Raw genomic sequence first — 25530 nt, forward strand, 5'->3', positions numbered from 1 at the left:
GGCTCCCCGTCCCTGCTCCCGGTCCTGGGCTCCAGGGGTGGGCACCCGGGCTCACTCGACTGCACTGGGGCATCACCCACCCCTGTGATGGTGAGGATGCAAACCAGTCGGAACCAATCCTGGAGCCTTTGCTTAAATGACCTTCTGAGAACCAGGCCAGAAGGAAAAAAGGCAGACTAAGCTTAGCGGAGAGAGGCACTTGCTGATGCCAGGATTTGAGCTTCTGGATCTTAACTTTTTGGCTGCTTAATCCAGTTCAGCAAACTGGTTGTGTTTTGCTTAAGGCTAACACCGGGTTGTCTGTCTTTTGCAACTGGGAAAGTTCTAATCGACTCACAAGCCAAGCTTTTTGAAGACCACTTTTTTGCTTATACTGTGTCTTGCACCTGAATAGCCTGGGGTTACCAGGCTTCTTTTCAAGGAGACTTTGAAACCAAACTCAAGTTCCCTCTGGAAAGGCTGACACACGCACACCCATGTTACTTAGATGCCCCTACGCTGTGTGTTTCCATACCTGTGTGCTCTTTCCATTCATTAAACAGTCTCTCAAATGTGCTGAGCACCCGAGCCCTGCCGCTTGGCTCACTCCAGGGGAAGATGCTGTGGCTGCTGGCTTTCTTTCCTGTCTCCCCCACCTTGAAGGAGGGACTGGTTTGCTCAAGCACCCAGCACAGAGTTTGGCACACAGCAAGTGCCAGATAAATGTCCACTGAAGGCAGAGGGAGCAGCCCTGCTTATCCACGGACATGTTATATTCAAGTGATGAATACAGAAATACAGAACCCTGGTCTGTCCGGGAGCAAACCCTGTCAGTCCTACCTTCAGTCTATCCAGAACCCAGCCATCCTCATCACCTCACTGCCTCCTCCTGGCCCTCAACATCAGCCTCCTTGGCCCAGACCCTCCAGGGTTCCACCCACTAAAAAGCAGGTGTTTCACGATGGCCCACAGGCTCCCTCCGAGCCCAGCCTCCTGCACCTCCTCCCCCTCTTCCACTCTGTCCTGCCTCCCTGGCCTTCTGGCTGTTCCTGCCACATGCTAAGCCCCTACCTCTGGGCCTTTGCACTTCCCAAGCCCCTCTGCATGGTACCAGGTACATTGGGCCCAGGCACTAGGGCGGCAATCCCTCAGTTCCATCAGACCTCTACTCAAAGGTCATCTCATCACAGAGGCCTTCCCAGCTAGCTGAATTTAAATGGCAAATGTTCTTTGGCCCCAGCACTCCTGCCTCATGCCCCAATGACATTCCCATGACTTTCAGCTTTCCAATGACATTCACTTGGTTATTTGCTTATGACCTGTTCCCCAACAAGAATACTTGCTTCCTAAGGGCAGGTGTCTTGTTCACCTCTATGTTCCAGGGCCTGGAACAGTACCTGGTACACAGTAGATGCTCAATGAATACTTGTAGAATGAGTAGCTCTTTCCATTCCATGGTGCCACCTGCCACACCGCCAAGCTCCACAGAAATGCCACCTCCCTGGAAGCAGCACCTAGAGCCTCCACGTCTACACCACCTTCTGAAAGGTGTAGTCTGACATCCCTCTTGTCTGTCCCCTACTGCTCTAGAACCTTCCCCCAACTGATTCGTAGCTTCTCTGCCCCCACCTGCCTTCCAGGCCCCTCATTCCTTGAAAACTCAGTCTCCAAACATGCAAGAGCTCACCACTAAACAGCCCAAATCAACCCTAGTGTGCAGGGCAGGCAAGTGCCCAGACAGCACGAGGCAATCTTGGTCCCTTTCCTCTGCCTACACTGGCAGCTCTTTCCTGGAAAACCCCGAGTCAGCGGTGGGAGCAGGAGGCAGGCTCTGTCAACTGCCACATGCTGAGCCCTGGTGTCCCCACGTCAAGCATCCACACAAGCCCTCCATTCAGGGGCAGCAGCTGGCAGGTGGCTGCACTTCCAGACGGGACTCCCACAGCACCCCCAGCGCCCGTCTGGCACAGACCCGCTTACAGGGCACCTCCCATCCCAGCCTCATCCCTACCACCCCCACCCACTTGGTTTTCCAAGAAAGAATGTGTCTGGTCTGGATCCGACAGCACTGGCTCCACGACAGGAGAACAGACTTATTGTCCCAAACACCACCGTCTCGCCAGTGTTGGCTCAGAGAGGTCAAAGATCACAGGCGTTATCATCACAGTGGGCCGTGGCCCCTGGGCAGTCATACCCGTTCCCGGGGAGAGTCTGGGTGCTGGGAGGTGCTGGCCACCTCCTCCTCCCGCCGGGAGCTGCACACAAAGTTCCCTTTATGGGAACACGGCGGGCTGGGTGCTGGCAGTTTCAGCCTCAGGGAAACCAGGTTTGGGTTTTCTCTGAGGGCACAACCAGGCCTTTGTCTTGACTTTGCCCCATCCCCACCCGGCCGGCCGGCCTCCCTGTCGGGGACACTGTGTCCGGGACCTGAGCCCTTCCGAGCGGACCCTTCTGAGGCTGGGCCCAAATGTCTACACCACAGAAGACAGCAAGGCGTGTAGGAGCAGCACTGAACACAATCCACGCCCCCCACCAAGACCTCATGGGGGGCCTACCGCGCAGTGAGCAATGGGATCGCAGTGGAACCTGCCACAGAGGAGGGCAGCACAAGGGACCCCAGCGATTTGGGACACGATTCAGTGATGTGAGGAAATGTACAGCCCCACTCAATGCTGGCACTGTGCCCACCATGGGTCCAAACAGTGAAAGGACAAAGTGCTGTCCACCTGGAGCCCCCTCTGGCCGCATCGAACACACCAACTTGCTAAGAGAAGCATGAATGTGTGATCATCCACCGGGATTTGGTCCCCTACTTTGGCACACATAAAAGATGTGCCCTAAAAAACGTAGGAAAAAGAAACAGGAAAAAAACCCCATAGATTATGCCTGAAGGGAGCAATCAGGGTGCCCTGAGGAGGGATTCTGGAGCTGGATTTTGGATGCCCCCACCCTGCCGGCTGGTGCGTATCAAGCCTGCACGTGACACCCTCCGCCCCACCTTGTGTCTGTATCCTGGTTCTCCTTCCTGCAGGAAAAGTCCCCCCAAATTTCACATGAGCTACAGGGAGGAAGGAAGGGAGGAGGCCCCACGCTGCACGGCCCTGCTGTCTGTGAGCACCACAGCAGACCTGACTCCTCATCCCCGGTATACCCAGCAGGGGTACCAGTGGTGTGGATGTGGCCTTGTCTCCTGGAGGCCTAGGGGCCCTTACAGATCTGCAAAGGCTACCTCCCCAGAATCTGCCTAGGGGACTCAGGTGCCCAAAGACACAGGCAGCCAGGTGTGGGCAGGAAACCCCCTCCCAGAGGGGAGATGGGTCTGGTGTTCTCTGTTCTCTGTTTTGTGCACACCTGGATTCCATGAAGACTAAAAGTGAAGCCCGAGGTGAGCCCTCCATGGCAGACAGGGCTCCAGGCCGGCGAGGAGGCCGCACAGCCCAGCACTGCCTTCTGGGCGTCAGGAGACGTCGAGTGTGCACCTTCAGGTCACCCCTGTCATCCGGGCTGTGGGGAAGCATCTTCCAAGACCTCCCATGCTCTCCCCCTGCAGTCCTGGAGTGACAGCTGCCCCCCAGCCAGCCTTGGGGAGGAGCAGAAAAACCCTGGTGATTTTTCGGAAGGAACATCCACTGTTGAGCACCAGGCGGAGGAGCTGGGGAGCCAGCAAGGGCCCGGGGGGAGCCGTCAGGCCCCCTCGGCTCCACCTGGCAGGAACTAGTCTGCTCCACGGAGACCGGCAGAGCCGCCGGCCCAGCCAGGGCACTCGAGGAGAGGAAGAGGTCGGCGCTCAGACAGGAGGTCAGGAGTGTGGATTTCCCCTTGTCCAGCAGGGCCGCAGGGAGGAGACGAGGCCGGCCGGGCATCCGCAGGGCTGCGGAGGGCTGAGGTCCCCGAAGGCCAGAGTGGGGCGGAGTCGGGTGGGGCACCTCGCCCCCAGACACTCGCAGCCCCTCCGCACACAGCATCAAAGAGTGACAGCCAGACACTCGCCGCAGGGAAGGTCACATGTGGGTCAGTGCCGGCAGCACGGGAAGGGAGTGACCTATTTCCAAGGCCCATTCAGGAACCTCTCTGCCAGGCCAGACGTCTGACGCAGCCAGACGACAAAGGGAAGGGGGCTGGGGTGGGGGTGCTGGAGGTGTCTGATGGTCCAACACGGCACCCCTACCCATCCCAGGAGCCCCCACAGCTGCGCCTCCACCCCCTGCTGACCATCGGAGTAGCCAGGGCAGGGCCAATCGTGCACAACTACCTGCTACCCTGCTCTGGTGCTCCTGGTTCTCCAAGAATATTCCAATTTTCAGCCTCGTGGAACGAGAGCTGGTCCTGGATTCCTCAGAATGTGCCCCAGGGTCCCCGTAAGCACACCTCTCCCCGAGAATGATGCCATCTCTCACATGGCTTGGAAGGACCCCCGTCACCCCAGGCCTTATTCACAGACATTTGCTCCCAATCAACCATCGGTCAGGACTTCAAGTCCACCTGCAGACAGGACAGGTCACCATAGGAATTGGGGAGGAAGAATCAATGCTAATCTACTGAAAACTCGTGAACATCAGAGATGGGCATGGGCTTTAGAAGTGACAACCATGGGTTCAAATCCCAGCTCTGACTCCCCTAGCGAGGACCTGAGATTTTTCTGGTCCTCAGTTTCCCTGTCTGCAAAACGAGGACAATAACCTTATCTGTGTCACAGGGGTGGCTTCAGGGTTAGGCCATCCAGTGCACGTGTCCTGGTGCCTGGTTTGTACTGAGTGCTCCCGAAACAGAAGCCACAGAGACGAATCCAAGGCAAGAAAGGAGCTCAGGTACCAGGGACTAAGCCCAGCACAGGATGGGAGCTCAGGGGAGCAGGTATTGAAACCCTCTGCCCGCTGCTATTCCCAGGAGTGCACTACCCAGGACAGCCTCTGCCCTTCTGCACCAGACACATCGTGGCTGCTCCTCAACTGGGGTGGAGGCTACAGAGCCCAGCAGCCACCATGGCCGGCGAGCACTGACCTTACTGCTGCTGTTCACTCCCTGGCCCCACTCTGCCCCACCAACTGCTACCCGAGATACCACTGCAGCTGAACGAACCTCCCCCGTGAGCTTGGCCATGCTTCTGGCTGGTCCAAGGCCCCCATCCTGTCTCTCATGACTCAGGATGACTCACAGTTAACATTGCCGAGATCGGGCTGGTCCTGGAGTCCACGGCTAGGTCCAGGGACAATCAGCAGCTTATTAAAAAAAAAGGGGAACCTTCTCGCTGTGGGTCTCAGATGTGATGAAGGACAGGACTAATGAGCTGCTGTGTCCGCCTCCCTCATTGCTGCCTAAACTGCTCCAATGCACTCTTACCCACTTTTTGGCTGAGTAGTAAGTGTTCATTAAAGGTGTGAAGAGCCTGACTGCTCAGGCTCCTCCCTGGCAGGTACCAAGGTGATGGCCAAAGGTCAGGGCACTCTTGCAAAAGTCACATTGGCCCTGCTCTCTCCCAAGAGTGCACCCTGGGGCTTGGAGGCCACCCTGTGCCATCCAGGATATTTGGAATTCCACCCCACACATGCTTTCTTTGTAAAGAGTTCTGGCTTCCTGTACCACTAACCCAGAAACTCGACACTCAAAAGCATCAGCTAAGCCCTAGGAATGCGAATGTTTCAGGGTTTAAGGGCTTTTGTCAGGTGGGGGTGGGGTGGGGGCACAGGGGTTGGAAGAGAAGGTTAGGAGGGGGGCAGGACTGTTGTCAGTACCTATAAGCACACTGCTGCCTTTTCTAGCCAAAGTTGCGTCTCATCCCTTGGCCTGGGGAATGGGTCAGAGACTCAGGGATTCAGAGATGTGAATGGAACAGAGAAGATAATGCCTGTTTTAAAGGGGGGGGAGGTCTTCCCCTGGAGCCTGGGGGTGGGGAGTGGCCCCTCCCAGTCATACCAACTTTTCATGAGCAGAGCATCCCAGAATTCCAACCCACCTCCACCAGCCCCAAGAGTGAGTATGGCCTTAAACCGCCAGTGACATAAATGAAAAATCCTCCCCAAGGAAACAAGACACAGAGCCCACCTTCCAGGGCACCTTCTAAAAGAAGGCCATGATCAGCCTGGGGGGGGTGGGGTGGTCAGCCCCACAACTGGGATCAAGTGAAGCCTGAAAAGCACTCAGCCGATTCAGTCCTACGTGTGCCAGGCACTGTCTTAGGCACCTTGACTGCCAAAGGAGGCAGTCAGAGCCCCTGCTCTCATGGAGACAGACAGACATCAACAGGCAACCGCAGAATATGAGCTGACTGGGTCAAAGACGCTAACTTTTCCATTGTTGTTGGCTAGCCGGTTCATTCATTCATCTGATGAATGAGCCCTTGTGGTGTCCCAGCCACTGTGCTAGGTGGGTGCAGGACCCGATGGTGAGGACCAAGGTCTCTGCCCAGGGAGGTGTTGCAGTGATTCCCACATCCCTCAAGACCCCATGGTGCCTCCTGAGTTCCTCACAAGCCCCCCAGGACAGGCACTGAGCATGGAGATCAGCTCCTTCAATTAATACATTAGGAACACTGAGCAAAGCCACTGGGTATAAGAAGCCCCATCGATAATGTGCTCTGGAAAAGATGCAAAGGGGTCTGGGTCTCCTGGCTCTAGGACCTTCCAAGACCTGCCAGTCAAACAAGAGAGCAGGGGCACACACATCTGTAAAGGACAGTGGGGAGGACAGGTGAGAGCAGGTTAAAGCCCAGCACGGGGGTAGAGGGAGGGAGGAGGTGTTGCAGGTAGGCCCCCAAGATGGAGATCCTCCCAACACACAGAAGGGAGTCCTTGCCTCTGGAGAGACAACAATGGTTATCATTCTTCAGTCTGTGTTGTTTCTGCTGTAACCCCCTGCCTAAAACAATGACTGGCACATTGTGGGTGCTCAGTAAATATTTGCAGAAGGGAGTTTCTGCTCTGAAAGTTTAAGAGGGAAGCAAAGAAAAACCAAAGTGGGGGGTGGGAGACACCCCGAAACAGTGAAAAAGAGACACCAACTTGGGCATCTAGAATCCCTGGCAGGGGACCTGGCCCTGTCCTGAGCAGGTGAGTCTGGCTGCCACAACAGAAGTCACCTGACCCAGTGGAACAGGAAGTACACATTCCCCTCCACCTCTTGGAAAAGGAGAGTGTCCTGCCTCTGACCCCAGGACTAGGAAAGCAGGTGGCCCGCCCAGGCCCAGACCCAGTCAGGGTCTTCCCAGGAGGTCTGGGGCTGGAAGCTGGGGGACAGGCTTCCCACCTAAGGCCAACAGTTCATGCAACCACAGGACCAGTCGGTATGGACTCAGGAGTTCTCTCAAAATGACCTATCTCCAGCCGCCAGGCGGGACAGTGTTTGGGAGCCCCACCCTTCCAGAGGTGGCCCTATCAACAACACCCCCCACCCAAACCATGCCAGCCACACCTGGGACTGGAAACATCCCATGCTTCAAAGCCACATAAAACGCATGGCCCCTGCCACCCCAATCCAATTCCCCCTCAGTCCACTTTCCACACTCCAGTGTGGACACCCACTCCCTCATTCAGCTTCTCCCCACTGCACATGAGCATGCACATCACATGGCTTCACCCAGCCTCTAACCCAAAATGGTCTCCACCTCCTCCTCAACTCAATTCAGGGGGTTCCAAGGAGGGGTGGGGTAGGAAGGCCCCCAGGACTGTCCTCATCCCTCCTGCTGGCCTCTCCTTCTGTCCTTGCCCTTCAAGGCTCCAGATGGGGGTAGCATGGGAGGGGAAGCCCTGATCCTGTGGCACAGGGCGTGTTCCACAGGCAAGGTGAATGACACGTGGCTGCAGTGGTTCACAGGGCCCGGCCTCCGTCCACCTCCTCTCTAGCCAGCCTGCCATGTCTGCACACCGACTGCTGTAGGACGACCCTCGCCTGGGCTGGGTCTCTGGGCCAGGGGGCCCCTCCTGAGAACTCTCCCTGCACCAGTCACACTGTGTTGTAATTATAGCTCAAGTGACTGTCCCCACCAGACAGCACATCCTCCAGGGCAGGGGCCTGCGTCGTCCAGGGTGAACCACCCAGATGGCTGGGTGTGCCAGAGAACAGTTCTTGGAATGAAGCAAACAACTGCCCACCAGGCAGCAGCCCCACGATCTTCATCTAGCCCTTACAGTGGTGATTCTGCAAGGGGAGCATTGTGGCCATTGTTAAAGATGTGGAAAGTGAGACTCGAAAAGTCTAATGTGTCTGGGATCCAGGTCAGAAGCCAGGACCCAACCTCATGGTCATTCCAGGACGTACAGGAAGCCTGGCGAGGTGGCGGCTGGATGGAGTGTGGCAGGAGTGCTATGTGGGCTACAGGTGCAAGACAGCCTGGAGGTGTGCCTACGCCAGAGTGGTGTGTGTGTGTGTGTGTGTGTGTGTGTGTGGTACAGCCACTGCTCTGCATGGGCAGTCATGGCCCCGGGTGCCCATGCCAATCACCGGGCCCTGGGACACACCATCCCTCCTGTGCCTCAGCTTCCCAGAATAAACGCCACGTCCCCCCAAGCTACCCAGAAAGGGAGTGAGTGTGGCAGCTTCCTGTAGTCCCCACCTGGCTGGCAGGGGCCGAGCCTGTCCATCCCGCTTCCCCGGGCTCCCAGGGGACGCCCAGTCACACTGTCTTGCCCAGTCCGAGCTCTCCAGGGCAGGTCCGGGGTACTGGGAAGTTCCAGAATAGCACGGGCTTAAAAACCCAACCAGGGCAATCACACAGGGTCGGGACTCCCCTTGGGTCTTGGCCCGTGTCTGTGTGTGCTGTCGGCCTGGCCCACGCGGCAGCCGGCTTGCAGAGAGCGCTGGCAAACATGTGGGATCAAGGGAGGCTCGATGAAAAATAAAAAGCACCCATCCAAGAAGCCTGTGGAGCTGCTGGGATTCAAAAAAAAAAAAAAAATCGGTTCCCTTTGCCACAGGAAATCAGTTTCGTGTGGCTTTGAAATGGTCTTTTCCCACCTGGTGATGTGAAAATCTCCCTCCCATGTGTACACGCACACACATACACACACCCTTCACCTCTTGCCCTGGGAAGGCCATGAGTTTGACTCTGGCTTCCAACCTGGATCCCAGACAAATTACTTTCCACATCTATAAAAATAGATAGAACAGAACTATAAAAATAGGTTTCCAGATTCCTAAAAATCCTGGAGTCCTTGATTTTAAAGATATTAATTAAATGCTTATTACACACTGGGTACCACCGCACTCCCAGCGGTTTGGGATACGGACAGCCTCTTCTGCCAGTGACAGATCTCTTCCCTTCTCTCTCTCTTTCTAGTTTTTACACATCCTAAGGTTCAACTTTAACATCGCCTCTTCCAGGAAGGCTTCCTGGATCTGTCTGCTCTGAATCCCATCTAAATACTCCAGAACTCTGCTCACCTGCTCACCTTTCATTGCCTTTATGACCCTCTGCCTAACATGATATTCTTTGAGAGTTAACCATATATCTGGCCTCTTCTCTTCCAGGAAGCACACAAATAAGTACTCAAAGGCCGAGACTAAAGATGATAAATTCCAAGGCATGTTCCCTCAGAGCAGGAAGGCACACGGGTGGTAAGGCCCCACCTCACCTCAGGCCTTGAATCCCAGTTATGGGAAGGGCAGCACCTTTCACCCATGTCAACTCACTCCATCCATGTGGTACTCTTATGCCCCCATTTCACAGAGGGGAGACCGAAGCCCAGACCACAGAGAGAGGAAGCACCAGAACAGTGCAGCCGCCTCCACCTGACTCCCAGGCCAGGCTCCTAGCTGCTCCGGCCCCCAGACCCAGACTAAACACAGTTTCCCAAGGTGGCTTCCTCCAGAGAAGAAACCAGTAAACCAGAACATCACAAAGGGCTGCGTTTGTGCCCTGGGGCAGCGGACGCCTGTGGGCTCTGAGATGCCCAAACAGTCCCTGATCTCTTGGTAAACAGCTACTGCCCCGAAACCCCCAGGTACCCCCTTCATCAATCAGCCCCTTTGTCACCTTCACCCTCTCACCATCCAGCAGTGACAGAGGTCACGCCTGGCACAGCAGGATCCTGCCCCAGGCTGACACGAAGGTCTGCCCTGCACGGCTGTTGCTCACGCCAAAGCAGCATGCTAATATTACCAGGTCGAGCCTGTGTGAGAACACACACTCACCCCCACCCACCCCCACCCACCCCTCCTTTGTCCCCTGGGGACCGCCTCTCACCCTCTAACGTGCCCAGGCACACCACCATCTCCAACTCACCTGAAGCAGGTGGCCCCAGTCAGCAGGGGAGTGTCTCCTTCCCAGGCCAGGTCCCCCAGGGGAATGCTGTGAGTTCCAGGGTGGGCGAGGCCAGCCATCCCACCTGGCACCATCCTCCCACCTCTCCCCACCCTCCTCCCAGGCCTGCAGGGCTGAGCGCGGAAGCGCAGGGGCCCCTGCACCTCTCTGAACTCCCGCACCTGGTCCCCGCTTGTCCATGACTAAGCAGTTTCCACCTCGGAGTCTGCCTGCCAAGAGGCCCCGCTGGCCGCACGGCCGCACCGGGATGCCCGGAGCCGCACACACTAAACCCATCATTGGCCAGACCTCTTCTTGGGAAAGAAAACCCCCTCCATGTTTTGTTTTGTTTTGTTTTCCCCTAAAATGAAACAAATCCACCCACGTAGTTACTGGAAACTCAAGCTTGTGAAACTGAACCGTTTGCAAAGAGAATTAGTCAGCAAGCTTGTGAGTAGCGCCTCTGTGGGTGGAGCGGCCCGTGCTCTCGAGGTTCCCGAGCCAGGAGGGGAGTGGGGGTCCCGACACGCAGGCCAGGTCCCCCAGACTGCCGGTGACGCGGCTGAACGTGAGGGCGGGCCTGTTTGCGCCAGGTGGAGGGTGAAATGCGCTGCTTACCGCGTCCCTGTCCCCACTTTGTGAAACTTGGTCATGAGAGATCAGACTCGTATTCAGATCCCACCCCATCCAGTTAGTTGAACCCCTGTGGGTCTCAGTTTCCTCATCTGTAAAATGGGGTAACAGAACCTGCCAGGAACACTGCCAGGCTCACAGGGACCACCTATGGGAAGTGGTTTGTGTCTGGCACCCAACAGGCGGCAACGCGTGCTGCTGCTTGAGGAGGTGCCTGCCACCGGAGAGCTGTGGCTAGAGGATTGCTGTAAGGCTCTGTCCCTCCAGGTTCGGTCCCTCTCGCTGCAGCAGAATCGGCTGAGCTGGTTTCCAGCCCTGCTGCCTTACCCAGGAGGCAGCCTGGGGAGGTGGAGGGAGGCCAGGCCAGGCGCCCATAGGTACAAGTCCAGTCCTGGATTCCTAAGCCCTGAAGCTCCGTGACCTTGTCTTCTTCGCCTGTACAAGGAGGGCTCAGACATTTTATTCTGTGTTGTTTCTTAAAAAACAACAACAACAAAAAACCCCACTAAGTTATTTGCCTACATTAAAAAACAACCAAAACCACCTGGATTCCTGGATTCTCTTAGGTGGAAAAAGAAACGGACCCCACAGTGCCGTGGATCCAGGGCTGGGGTAAGAGGCCACTCCCTGACACAGGATACACACGCTCTGCTTTGCCACAGCCCTCCCCCCTCCCTAGAGCCTTCCACCCGGTGCCGGTGCTTCGTTAGTGCCTCCCTCCCAGCCTCTGGGGGCATCTCAGTTTGTGACCCAGTTTAAAACCCTAATTTTATGTAGGAGCACGACCTCAGCCACTTGTCACTAGAAATATCCGCAGTAAGTGTCCCTCGGGAAGGTAATTAAAGTCTGATGCTGCGGGCTGATTTTTCTTGGAGAAAAACAAGACGATGTGAAAAGACCTACGCCCCAGTCTGGCCAGAGGGCAAATCAGGGAGGAGATAGCAATTCTCTGAAATTCTTTACGTGATTTACTAGACGGAGTGCAGAAGCGAGGGGCTGGGGTCCTACCCTCAGTTCCCTAATTGCTTCCCTCTCCTTTCGCTAATGAACCAAGAGGCCTTGCTCTGCCCTCATCCCTCTGGGCGTGCAGATGGTGGGCAGTGGGGGTCCAGATGCTGAGGCTCGGGCCTCCCAGGGCGGCTGCTCGCAGAACCAGAAGCCCCCCCCCCCCAGCTCTCCCAGCTGGCTATCGTGTTCTGTTTATTTGAGGGGGCAGGGGAGGTAGGATTTGGTGGACACAGCCGGATCTACTCACAGCCCAGCAGAGATGCTGAAAATGTCAAGTGAGCATTGAGGGCATTCTCAAGGTGTCTGGGTCACTCCTGAAGGGAAAAACACAGGATTTAGGATCTCGTCTCTTGTCTCTCCAGTAACACATCTTCATTCAGTTTCTGCTGAGCATCTGCTAAGGGCTGGCCAGCGAGATGCAGCAGGGACAGGCCGATGGGAACCAGTTATCATCCAGTCTGCGCCCTCGTACATCCTCCACCTGGGGACCCATCCTGCATCCCCTCCTTTGTCTGGCTAAGGCTTCTCTCCTCCAGAAAGTTCTCATCCCCCCCAGAGCACCCCCGGCACACTCATATCACGTAATTCAACACTGTGTGGCAACCCAGTGACTACTGCCTTTTGACCCACTCCCCATCCCACCAGATCATGAGCCTCTACATGCTCAGAGGCCTCGTGGGGCAGTGATTCAGAGCATAGACGGGGGATGCATCCAGCCTGACTTCTTGGCTGTGTGATCCCAGGCTAGTTATTTGACATTTTGGGGCTTCAGTTTTCTCATCTGTAAAATGGACACAATCAACTCCACTCTTGGGAGCCGTAAGTAGGTTAATGCATGGAAGGTGCCAAGCACGGTGCCTGGCACATAGTAAGTGCTCAATAAACAGTAAACAAACTGGTCTAAACCCAGGAGGAAAAGTCAGTGTGCACAGTCCACTGGGGACACACAGACTGCCCTGGGCCCAGCTTTGGGCAATTGGAAGAGTAACTGCCAGTCATTTCCCCTTTATATCCTCCATAAAGCCCCAAACTCTACTACCCAGGCGGCTGTTAACAGGTGCTTTCCAAGACTGAGGCTCAGTGAGATAACAAGGCGTGAGATTGTCCAATCCTCACAAAATGCAGCTCATGAGCTGCTTACCCAAGGAACTTCCATGACTGTACTGCCTCTACTGGTGCCCACACTCAAAAGACTAGAAACTGCAATCCCCTGACCCTGGTTTCCACCTACAGAGAGTGCTGGCATAGTGAGAAGTCACAAATTCAAGGATGGTGTTGCTGGCTGCCATCAAATCAACCGAGTGGACATTTACAATGGGTGACCTGCATGGCACGTGAACTGTATATCAAAAAGACTGCGGAAATTGAATCCTGCATTAGCTCCTGCTGTATGCACTCTGAGCCTTGAAGAGACTGCATCCCACTATAATACCCAGAAGTCAGGTTCTACCTGCTTTGTCTTTTTAAAAATTCAGGGGGAACAGTGACACCAAGGCAAAAACTCGTCATCACAAGGGCTCTTGTATCCTCATGCTTGCGTATTCTCTGGCTTAAGGAGTGAAAAACAACTCCATTTTTTCACATTGCCACAACACAACTATTTTATCTGGTTCCCCATGGATGCTCCAAACCCACCTTCCCAGAAAGAATACAGAGGTCACATCCCTGACACCCAAAATATGGCAATCGAGCCACATTTTGTGCCCAATGCCCAACAAGTTGGGGCAGAACCATCCTGCCTGGCCCCCAACATTGACTTTTACCTGCTCCTGCCCCTCACTGAAATGTTTTGGGTGAAGGGCAGAGGCAGGAGGGGGCGATAGAAAACCACCCTCAGTCTACTTCTAGGACACTGGCCCCCAAACTTATTTTCAGCAGTTCAATTTCCCCCAAAGTTAAGTCTTGCACAGAACCCTACTTTCTCCCCCAAAAAAGATCCAAGTCAGATGCTCTGGTCTTCCCACTTGGGCGCGGCAGCCCGAGGCTCTACATGAAACCAGGGCCCAGGGGATGTGGCATCCACAGCACAAGAGCCCCATCGGGGCTTCTCTGGGGCTTCGATGTTGCCCCCTGAGCAGGACCTTTGCAGACAGGAGGGTGTCTCGTGCACAATAAAGAGACACTTGAATGGTGATAACACTGCACTGGGTCATGGAGACATGGGGCTCATGAGACCCATCTCTGTGCCTGCATAGCCTCTAAGTTTTCCACTTAAAATATGCATGTAAACATGGACAGCAAAGGAAAACCTCAGGGGTGGTGAGACACCTGAAAGATGGGGTGGGGGGGACGACCTGGTCTCAGTTCTGGACTCAGCTCAGACATGGTCCCCTGGGTCGGTGCTAACTGGGCATCTCCCTCAGCACAGGGACTGTGACAGCCAGGACAGCTCCGGCATTCAGCGAATGTTGGCTGGACGATGAAGCCGGAGCCGTCTGGACACGGCTGAGTGAGACACGGTGGTGAGGAAGACCTTGGGCTTGCTGCAACCCTGGGGGGTACAGGGTGGGAGTGGAGGGGGGCAAAACATGCAAAATACAAAACAGCTCAAATTTGGCCCAATAGGATAAAACCAGAAAGAGAGAGGGGAAATCCCTATCTTTTTTAACACTATGTATCTCCAAAGATGATGAAGTTTGTTCAAAGAGACCCTGACATTTATATATAATTTACATATAATTAAACACATTTCACACTGGTGTTGCCGCTTAGGGTGATTCTTAGCTTCACAAATGCAAGGTGACATTTCTCATCAGAGCTTCTCAAAATCTCCAAATTGCAAAGACCCTCAGACAAGCAAAAACCCTCACAGGTCTCCCCCAACACCCCTCCTCCCAACTTCAGAGTAATTAGGCAACGCACTTCTGATTCCCAGGTTTTCTGATATGTCCAGGGGCTTATCCCTCAGAAATCCATGTAGGTGCCCCAAGAACTTGGCATGGGGCCCCTCACCCTGCACAAAAATCACCATGCTCTGAATCCTGTGTTTTATGTCAGGATTACATGAGGCTTCCTGGGATCAACCTAGCAGGAAGATCCTACCCATGTGGCCTGTTTCCTGTGCCTTCCAATGCTGGGAAGTTAGCTCTGGCGGGTCCAGGAGCCTCAAAGAGCCTCCCCATGCTCTCACCAGCGGTTCAGGCCATGGATGCAGCACCACCCCTGCCATAAACCTCAGCCTTGCTCAGACCTGTAGCCAATTGCTGATGGTTACTAGATTGCTAGGAGAGTCCCAGAGCGTCCAGGAAAAGGACCAGGGGCTTGATTTGACTCCTAAGAGGACCTGGCCAGAGTATTCTATAAAGGAGGCAGAGGCAGATGGAAACAAAAATTTCTAGTTTATCCATGCCTCTTAGGAACAACTTTGGGATGAATGGGGTAGGAAGGGATCCAGGGACACCTCCTATCCATCCGCCCGGGGCCTGGCATTCGAGGCCTCCCTGCTGTACAGCAACCTTCCTATGATCCTCCTCCTAATGGTCAGTCCCTCCTCCTTGGGATCACTCTACCTCCCTACCCCTATCCCGAGACCCCTCCCCCAGCCTAGCACAAATCGTCTGGAATAGTCACAGGAGGTTCTCCGTGCCCACCCAGCACACCTGACAGCTAGCCAGTGATTCCTGTGCACACCTGTCATCTCTATCTGCTCCATCACAGACTCCCGCCAGCATTATGCCTGGGGACAAGTGCTTAGCAGTCACAGTAGAGAGAACAGAGGCTGTGGATTCAGGCCAGCCTTTTACTATCCATGCAGCTGTATCTCCTCCGGCAGCTCAGAAAACATCTCTGAAGCTCACTTTCCTCATTTGTAAAGGGGCAGGCCAGACCTATAACTCCTAGATTAATGTTTGAAGCATTAGAAATCCGTCTACAACAGCAAGCACCAGTGCCTGACACACAGCAGGCATTTGATAACGGTTAACACCATTTCTGAAAGAGTCATGCTTTGAGCAGATAGGAGTCGAGACAACCTCACTGAAATATTTGCCTGAGGGTGGGAAAGAAAAGGCAGGGGAAACTTGTCAGGGGCTCCAGCAACCATAGAGCCAACATCCCCGGAGGTGTGACAGGTCAGGTGTTCTCCCATGCTGGGGGACACCCCACTGGTGTCCTTTCTACAAACCGTCCCCCACCCCACCCACAGCGATGGCACCAGGGCTCTGCAGGGTCCCCTGAGGCAGGGGAGCTGCTGATCCATTCAAGGGTGGACATGGAGCAAATGGCACACTGGTCAGGGCATCGCTGCCGCACCCAGTCATGTCCCAAATGAGACAGAGACAGTCCACTCCCTTGGGGCCTGATGGTCGGGTCTCAGCAAACACCCACAGGAAGGAGACAGAATGACCAGGTAAAGCCAAAGAAAGCCCTGGTGCCAGACGGGCCAGCAAGATTTGAAGGTGGCACCGAATTGCAATACTGCCAGTGCCCACTCTTAGAAATAGCTGCCAGCTCCAGGTGGCCTGGGGGAGAAGCAGCTCCACGAATTACTGACCCCCAGCCCTGGAGCCGGTCCACGTGGGGACACATGTGGCATTGCTGCTTGAGATGGAGGGGGCAGCAGGGGCTGCACGAAGTGAGCCTGAGACAAGGTCATGCCCTACAGGCCACGTCTCAGATTTGGGGATTTTCCCTAAGAGCAACATGCCTATGGATGGGTTTCAAGAGAGGAGTGGACATCACCAGGTGTTCATTTTAAAAAGATCACCGGAAAAAGTTTGAAACAATGAAAAAGACGGCCAGCAGCAGGAGAGCAGTGGCGATGGATACAGAGAGAGGCAGGTGTTTACAGTTCTGGGTGAATGTTTTAGACAAGCTGTCTGGACAGAGCTGTCCCCACCTTCAAGTGGCCCCTGAGTGAGCCAGGAAGGGAAATCCAGCTTCTATTCAGGAAACGCTGCAATCTTCCATGCCAAACGTAATTAGCCAGAAGCCAGACACAAAAGGTCCCAGAGTGGATGATTCCAATTATAGGAAATGTCCAGAATAGGCAAATCCATAGAGACAGGAGGCGGACCGGTGGAGGCCAGGGGCTGGGGGTGGGGGGCAGGCACAGTGACTGCTAACAGGTATGAGGTTTTCTGTTCGGGTGACAAAGATATGGGGAAGTGGGTAGAGGGGCAGAGGTGATTGCACAGCATTGTGAATGTCCTAAATGCAACTGAACTGGTCACTTTGGGATGGTCTGTCTTAGCTTATATGAAATTCACCTCAATTTAAAGAAAAGGAAGTAGTCAGTACCCCAGCACATATTAAGAGGCAGTGAGGGCTCTCCACCGGGGCCCCAAACCCATTTCTGCTGGGAGTGCCATCATATCCTCACAAACTTGGGGCCCCTTCTGACTCTCAGTGACCCCCTATGTCCAGTTATCAGGCCACAGTGACGTCTGGTCTTCTAGCCTCTCACGTCACTTATTCACTTATTTCTGCTTCTTCGAGGCAGAGCTTCATGGGTAAGGGTGTAAACCCAGGAGCCAGGCTGCAGGGCTGGGCTCCCAGCTCCTCCCCTTATTGCTCAGTGGCCCCAAGCATCTGTCTTCTCATCTGTAAAATGGGGCAGCACCGTCTGCCAGGCTTCGCAGACCACATGAAGCCTGACTTCACACACACGTAGCACCTGCAAGCGCACCCAGACTCACCAGCCTCCAGTAACTGTTGTTACTAACGGGGCTCCAAGCCCAGCACGGTGCCTGAATTTCTGTGCTCGGCCTTTCAGAGCTGCCTCTTGTCCACCTGACCTCTGCATGTGCTCTTCTTCCTCCATCATGTTCAAACCATCCTGGCCTGGCTTTCCTGTGCCCCTAAGCTGGACCCATCTGCCTACCCCAGTTCCCCAATCTCCACCTCCCCGTCTGGGTGGTGAGTGAGGGGCATCCCACAGGGAAGAGTTCTTCCCAGCTCCCCTCCCCACGCCATCCCAGCTCTGCTCTGCCCAGAATGCTCTTCCCGGTCCAATCCTGGCTACTCAGAGTGAACACGTGCTGAGTCAACTCTTCTGGAAGCAGCATCCACCACGAGGAGGCCACTCTGCTATAGGGACCCACGGCCAAGGGGGTAAAAACGACAGACCTAGAGGAGTAGTCTCCCCACAGGCCCTCAGCCACGGCCCTGAGGAGCCCATGTCAGAGCTCCCCCTCCCTACCCCATAGGCCCCCTCCTGGTGTCTGCCGGCTTCTCGGCCCTCACCTAGCCCCAGGCCAGTGGCACACTCGCCTCCCATGCCTGCTGTCCTTCCACCAGGAATGCCCACCTACCTCCCCCCACCCTCCCCACCATGCCCTGGCAAGGTCATCACTGGAGACAGGCTGATCTCCCACACCAGACAGAGAGGTCTCTGAGAGTGACACTCCCCCTCATCCTTTGTATCCTCAGCCCAGCAGATGGGCCGCATACTGTAGGTATTCAATATGTGCCTACAGTATACAGGCTACTCATTCTTTCAATATGCGCGAATGAAAGAATGAATGACAAGCAGTCCAAAAATAGTGAGAGTGGAAGCTTGTTTTGGACTTCTGGAAATTCTCCCGGGGGAAGTTCTGGCAGGCACATTGAAAAGGGCACCAGGGTCTATGGTGGGTGGGTCTGTTGGGGACAATGCCACCCCCCACCCCAGCACATCGGGACTACGCACTGTGGCCAGTGCTGGTGCACGTCACCTTCCTGAAACCCCACAGCCGCCCTACCAAGTGGCCGCTGTCACACTGCAGTTAGGGTGGCAGAGGCTCTAGGGGAAAGCCTGGGTCCAGGTCATCTAGCCACCAGGGCCTGGCACCTTCCCAGAGCCCAGATTCAGGTCTCTCCAAGCCCGCTCAGAAGCACTGAACTACCGGCCCTGCCCGCATCCAGCCGTCTTGTGGGTATCCAGTAGGAGCCTACTATGTGTGCTGAGCACTGAGGGCGGAGGGATGAGCGACACCCACAAGGCCTGGCCCTGCCCGCTCCCCAGCCCAGTCCAGCAGGATGACTGCCAGCTTCCCCGTGGTTCCTCGAGGGGGTGAGTGTGTGTCTGGCTTGGATTTCTGGGTGGAAGGTGGAGGCAGAGCCGCCGCGGGAGCACCATGTGAGCCACCGGGCCCGGGAGGAGGGAGGCACGTGGGAGTCAGGGTTTAAAACCTAAGCGAGACGGGCTTGCAGAACATCCAGGTAGAAATGTGCTGGACTGCACGGAACATGGGCGGAGGAGGGAGGGCGGGGGGGGGGCAGTCAGCGAGACATATAGATACAGGGGATTGAGACTGTGAGGGACATTAGGAGGTGGGGGGGAGGGGGGATGCTGGGAGGGAAGGATGCCCCGCCCCCCCACGGAGGCTGGCGTAGAGAATTCCCTAAGGAGGAAGGAAGGGCAACAGCATCAAGGCAGCAGGTTCAGTGATTATTGGCAGTTGGGCCAGTGCCATCCAGGAGCTCCTGGAAAGACCCAGAAGTGCCAGGGAAGCGAGGAAGTGGAGACCAGAGGCATTGACCTGGGAGTGGGAGGCAGGCTGGCAGCAGTGTCTGGAGGAGCTGCTCCTCTTAGCCTGAGGGCAGCTCTGGGGGCTCAGGGACCACGGGGAGCCAGAGCCCTGGGACTCCCTCCACCCCATGACCCAGGCTCCCCGGCCCTGCGAGCTCCCACAGGCAGCCTCATCTTATGTCAAAGCAGCTGGAGGGGGCAGCAGCCTGTGGGGCTGGGCCAGTCGCATCAGGGCAGAGAGGGGACCCAAGCAGCCCAGCATCAGTGCCCCCCTTCCCCGCACCTCCTCCCCCAGCACCCCAAAGGCCCATGACGAGGCCCCTCCCTGGAGCTGTGCTTTCAGGGAGTGCAATAAAAGGAGACTAAGTTCATCCATGGATGAATGGATAAGCAAAATGTGGTAGATCCATACAAGGGAGTATTATTCAGCTTTAAAAAGGAAGGACATTCAGGGATGCCTGGGTGGTTCAGTGCTTGAGCATCTGCCTTTGGCTCAGGTTGTGATCCTGAGGTCCTGGGATCGAGTCCCGCATCAGGCTCCCTGCAGGGACACTGCTTCTCCTGCCTATGTGTCTGCCTCTCTCTCTGTGCCTCTCATGAATAAATAAATACAAATCTACACAAAATAAGATAATTTTTTTTTTAAATGGAAGGACATTCTGACACAGGCTACACCACAGAGGAACCTGAGGACAACATATGGAGTGAGATAAGCAGTCACAGAAGGACAGTGTATAGGATTCCACCCACCTGAGGGATGTAGAGGAGTCAGACTAGAATGGAGGGTGCCAGGGGCTGGGGAGAGAGAATGGGGAGTTAGCATCTAATGCAGACAGACTTTGAGTTTTGCAGGCTGGAAAAAAGAGTCTGGGAGATGGACATAGAGGCAGCTGCCCAGTAGCGTGAATGTGCTTGATGCTGCAACACTGCACACTTACGGGTGGCTGAGACAGGAAATTTGATGTTATGTGCATATTACGATAAAACAAGAGATAAGTTAGAAACCTCCAAACCGAGGGAGGCCTTCCCACCTGGCTCCTGGGCAGCCTGGCACCCACTGTGGAGACCCTACGCCCAACCCTCACCGTCAGAGGTGGACCATCCAGAACACATGCAGGCCCGGGCAGGTACACTAGGGCCTGAGGATGCTGGTACAAGGGTCTCTCCCCCAGTGCTAGATGAAAATGCCAGAGCAAGGGTTCTACTCCCAGGCATGCCTCATCTCATGCCAGATGCTCTTCTGCTAACCCCCTTGAAAAGAAGGTTCCAGAGTTTCTGTCTCCAGCCAGGCCTCTCTCTAGAGCTCCAGGCCTAGCTGCCATCTGGACACATCCACAGACCACTCCTACCTAGGAGAGGCTTAAGGCACCCCCATGCCCCTGGCCCCTAGCCTTCTCTATTGGGTCGCCATCCACTCTGACCCTCAAACTAGCCAGGAGGCTCACAGACATTTGTAGTTTTTCATACTTCTTCATACCTCGTGTCCAAATAGTTACCAAACCTGAGGATTCCACCTTGAAAATGCCACCAGCCTCTGTCTCAAGCAGATGGAAACAGATGCAGCACGACACAAGGAAACATTTTTAATCATCACAGGCCCCAAAGCAGAGACAGCATTTGCGTGGCCACAAGCAGCCTGTCTGGCAAGGGCTGTTCACAGTGGGGGCAGCTGTCAAGACCCTGTCACCAGGCAGATCCTGGATTCCTGCCCCCTGTGGCATTTACATCCCACACGGCCTTAGTCTTAGGCCCAAATCACCCACTGTGTCCCTCATTTTCCCAGAGACACCCCAAGAGTGGCAGGTGCCCCCACGCTCCTGCATCTGTTACCCACACAGTGGTGTGTTCAATCGAGACGGTTAAGCTTGGGTTGAAGCTTGGGTCAGGTGCCATGCTTGTTGACAAACCACTTCCACATCCTCTGCCGCCCAGGCCCATCTCGAAGGCCCATGCCTACACGAGGCCCAGCCTCAATGGGGAGCAAAGCAGGGTTGCGCCTTTCAGGTTCTCCGCATCGCCAAGGGAGGCCCACAGGGAGCCGAGGCCTGTGGTTGACGTGGTTTGTCCCATGACCAGCGGACTCATTTATTTGAAATGTTAAGCAATGAACAGGACTCTTAAAACACAAGACAAGCCAGAAGCTTCCCAAAGACTCTGGGAGGGAGGTGGTGGCCACACCAAGACAGATCTCCCAATGAGCCATCCTCCCCTTGCTGCAGCCAGGAAGGACCCTTAAGTCCAAGTCAGGAAGAGTGTGCTTACCTCAACCTGCCCCCAGTGGGCTCAGTCTACCTCTTTGAGACTTGAGATTTCACTTAAATGCTTAGCAAGGACTTACAGGAGGTCTGACACCGCATCCAAGATTTGTATCAGAATGGTCCAGCATGAGTGTGCGCATGTGTATGTGTACACCTGCGTGGGTGTGTACAGATGTATGTGAGCATGGGTGTGTGTGTAGGTGTTGACACTTGAAGCTGGTAAGGGGATCCTACACCCTTCTCCCAACTTTGGTATATATTTGAAATTTTCCATAATAATAAAAATTTTTTCATTAAAAAAATAAGGTTGACTGTCTGCCTCTGGGTCAGGTCATGATCCCAGGGTCCTGGGATCAAGTCCTGCATCGGGCTCCCCGCAGGGAGCCTACTTCTCTCTCTGCCTATCTCTCTGCCTCTCATGAATAAATAAATAAAATCTTAAAAAAAAAAAAAGAGCTTAGGCACCAAAAATAGGGTTAGAGTTTTGTTCTGCTCCTGGTAGCAGTAAGACTACGGCTGGATCATGTGGCCGGCCATTCCAACCTCAGGAGGAGGTGGATGGTAGGAGAACCTGCTTGCCGCCTCAGGGTTCTTAAGAAAAGTACAAGGGTTAGTGTGTCAAGGACTCAGATGAGAGCCTGGTACTAGCACGTGCTATAAAACCATTTCTCACTCTCACTACCACTGCCACCATCATCATCAAACAACATCATGCCTGTAAAGCATGCAGCACATGCCTGGCACCTGGCTATGAGCTGGACTTTTTAGATTAGGAGGGACTCACTCTATCAGGTGACTGGGAAAAAAAAAAGGCACTATTTTGGAAGTCTAAAATAAAAGTCTGGGTTCCATCAGTCAGGCTTGTGAGGGAGGGGCAGGGTATTGTATCCTTAGGCTGGCAGAGGCACACCTACGCCTGCCCTGTGCTTTTGCCCAATAAAGATCCTCGTTCTCGACTTTTCAGAAACCAAAAAATAAACTGATTATGCACAAGAGCCACAACCTATTTCTTGAAAAGAACTGGTGTGAAATTCCTGGACAAAACCCTCAAGCTGTAGAGTCAGAGGTTTTCCTAAGTGTGAAAACACAGCAGTAGGCAAGTCTCTGCTCACCCAAGGAAAGGAAAGGTCCAAGGGACCAGGCCCAGCCAGGGGAGCGCAGTCTCCATTGTTCCTAGTGAACAGGGTCAGCACTGGCCTCCACCAGCTAGACCCCCGTTCTGTTCCCAGGCTTCAGAGGAGAAATTGAATACCTACACTGAATGCCTGGGGGGCCCACAGAGTTTTAGGAGGCAGCCCCAGGAGCCCACTGAAGGGTGGTTTTAGCCTTGTTGGAGCAGCGCAAGGAATGTAGCCTCACCCAGCAACAAAGTGACATCACCCAGGGCCCCTGGCAGGACCACTCCTTCCTAAGAGCTGTGCGACCCCTAGAACCCATGGATCACCCCATAGCCCTGACCTCCCTGAAATCAGGTCTCCCCCTGCTTGCCCTGTGACTGTCAGAACCATTGTGGTCCATGTGCCACTGCTTCCCTGATGTAGCCAGGCTGGGAAAGAAAAGGATTCGTAAAGTTTCTGCATTAGGCCACTCTACACCTCCCCATTGGCAATCTCTGCCACCCCCCCCCCCCACCGCCCTGGGTAAAGCACTCTCTGCAGAAGAAAAAGGAGTAAGAAAACAAGAAGTGCTTAAAATGATCTAATCTTGTCCATCACCTTACAGCTGGGGAGGTGTGAGGGGCCCGGCCCATGACCTCAGCACCAGAGGCTGTGACACTCAGCAACAGCCACGGCTACGGACAGTCTCTGTAAGTCAGTCCCCTCCCCGACAGTCTCTGTAAGTCAGTCCCCTCCCCGGGCCTCTGCCGGGAAGGGAAAGGTTGGCCTACATAGATGCCCTGTGAGTAAGATAGGGCTTCCCTAGCTCCGTGATTCCTCAGCAAAGGGAAGCCTGTCTCTGCCCTGCATGCTTAATCTAGCACTTTCCACCACCTAGAGGGGGAGTAGCAGAAAGGGATGGGGCAGAGAAGGGAAGAGAAGCCCCCACTGCCTTCCTCGTTTGCTGTCCTCCCAACACCAGGGGTGCAGTTCTGGGGCCCCCTCCCCAGCTGCCCTATCCCAGGAGAGAATTTTGCCAAGGACACCAAACTGTAGTCACCAGGGATGGCGTTTTTACCATCACCACCTGTTAAAACTCAGCTCATGACCAGTTTCTGATGCTACCGGCTAGAGAGTTTAATTAAATATTACTCACTCAGGAAGCAGCCCCTGCCAACTCACCCTCAAACCCTCGGGTTCATTTTCAGAGAAAAAGAGAGAGAAGGAGAAGGAAGGCTGTGTCCGCTTCAGCTGGCACGGGCAGGGCGACCGGTCCACACAGCCCACTTTTGAGAAAAAAAACCAAGCAAGGAATAGTCAAGCCAAGCAGCTCTCGGTAACCAGCAGCCCCACTGCCAGGTTACCATAGATGGCACACACACACACACACACACACACACACACACACACACTCATAGAGACACACACTCACCCCAAACAGATGCACTCACCACACTCGCCCCAGGCGCACACTTACTGATGTCCACAGATACACAAAGGCACAGAAACACACACTGCAGACACACACACTCACGCACACTTAATCTCCCAGACACACACTCGTACACACCACCCTGACGTGCTCACACACACTCACACACACACACACTCGCAGTCTCCCATCAGGGGAAGCCACCCCGCCTGGGGCCAGGAAGCATTCCAGGAGCCTTTGCCCTGAACCCAGACAGGACAATCACCAAGGCCCCACACAACCCGGCGCGGGTTGACCCATCCCGCCGTGTCACCGACAGACCCAGGCTGCTCTGGGTTGTTTTTTTGTTTTTTGTTTTTTTTTTTCCTGTTTTAATCGATCTGCTGACACAACACTCGGCTCCCCCCTTGGTTGCCGGGAGAGGCTGCGGCGGCTCCGGGACGGCGGGGAGGGAGGCGCCGCCCGGGGTGTCGCCCGGCGGGCTCCCTGGGGGAGGCGCGGCCGCCAGGGCGGGGGAGCCCCGAGGGGGCCAGGAGGGCCGCGCCGAAGATCCGGGTCCCGACTGGCGGGAAAAGCGAAACTAAGTTCGCGGAGCCGGGTCGCGCTGCCCCGCGTGGGAGGGGCAGGTCGGCGCCCCCGCCTCGGCCGCGGGGACCGTCGCGGGAACTGGGGCCCCGGGCGCCCGGGCACCTGGAAATCGGCGGGGGTCCCTCCCCGCGTCTGCAGGCAGCCGAGCTTCCACCCCCGGCGCGACGGTGTCCGCGCCGCCAGGACCCCCGCCCCGCCTGGCCCCGCAGGTGGGACCCCTGGCCGCCGCGGCCCGCACCCGCGCCCGCACCCGCGCCCGCGCCCGCACCCGCGCCCGCGCTGGGCGGCGCCCGGCCCCCTCGCCCGGGACCTGCGGGAGGGAGGGGTTCCCCGCGGCCCCTCACCCACCAGGGCCCCAGCGCGCACCCGCGCCCGCCAGCCGGTCCCCGAGGGCCACGGTCCCCGCGCCCACCCGCGCGGACCCCACCCCGTGCCCGGCCCGTGCCCCGCTCCTACCGCGCCTGGGAGGCCGCCGCCGCCGCTCTTCGGGCCGAGGAGGCCGCGCCCGCCGCGGGGAGAGGAGCGAACTCGTCTCCTCCCGCGGCCCCGGCGCCAGCGCCTGGAGCCTCGTTCCGGCTGCGAGCGCGCGGGGAGCCCGAGCGCGACTTCTGTGCGAAGAAGAAAAAGCAGGCGAAGGCTTTAAAGTGCTGCGCGGGGAGCGCGCTGGGGGCGGGGCCGGCGCCCCGGGAGCCCCGCCCGCCCCGCCCCGCCCGCCCGCCCCGCCCCGCCCCGCCCCGCCCCTCGGCCCGGCTCCGGCTCCGGCTCCGGCTCCGGCTCCGGCTCCCGCTCCCGCTCCCGCTCCCGCTCCCGCTCCCGCGCGCTGTGCGCTGTGCGCCGCGGGGTGGCGTCGG

The 25530-nt window shown here is 55.9% G+C and overlaps 1 protein-coding gene across 3 annotated transcripts in view; it reads right to left on the minus strand.

Moving 5' to 3' along the window:
* Nucleotides 1-25290, minus strand: part of SPSB1 (splA/ryanodine receptor domain and SOCS box containing 1) — a 69624-nt gene extending 44334 nt beyond the window's left edge. Inside the window, exon 1 of one of the 3 annotated variants that reach the window (XM_055306368.1) lies at nucleotides 25136-25290. The gene's annotated coding sequence lies outside the window, so the exon portion shown is untranslated. Of the gene's footprint in view, nucleotides 1-12101; nucleotides 12144-23841; nucleotides 23861-25135 lie in introns of those variants that run through there. The other 2 variants (XM_055306369.1, XM_055306366.1) reach the window with 2 other exon arrangements.
* Nucleotides 25291-25530: the final 240 nt, after the last annotated feature.

Source organism: Nyctereutes procyonoides, unplaced genomic scaffold (genome assembly GCF_905146905.1).
Source record: "Nyctereutes procyonoides isolate TBG_1078 unplaced genomic scaffold, NYPRO_anot_genome, whole genome shotgun sequence".
Taxonomy (NCBI): Eukaryota; Metazoa; Chordata; class Mammalia; order Carnivora; family Canidae; genus Nyctereutes; species Nyctereutes procyonoides.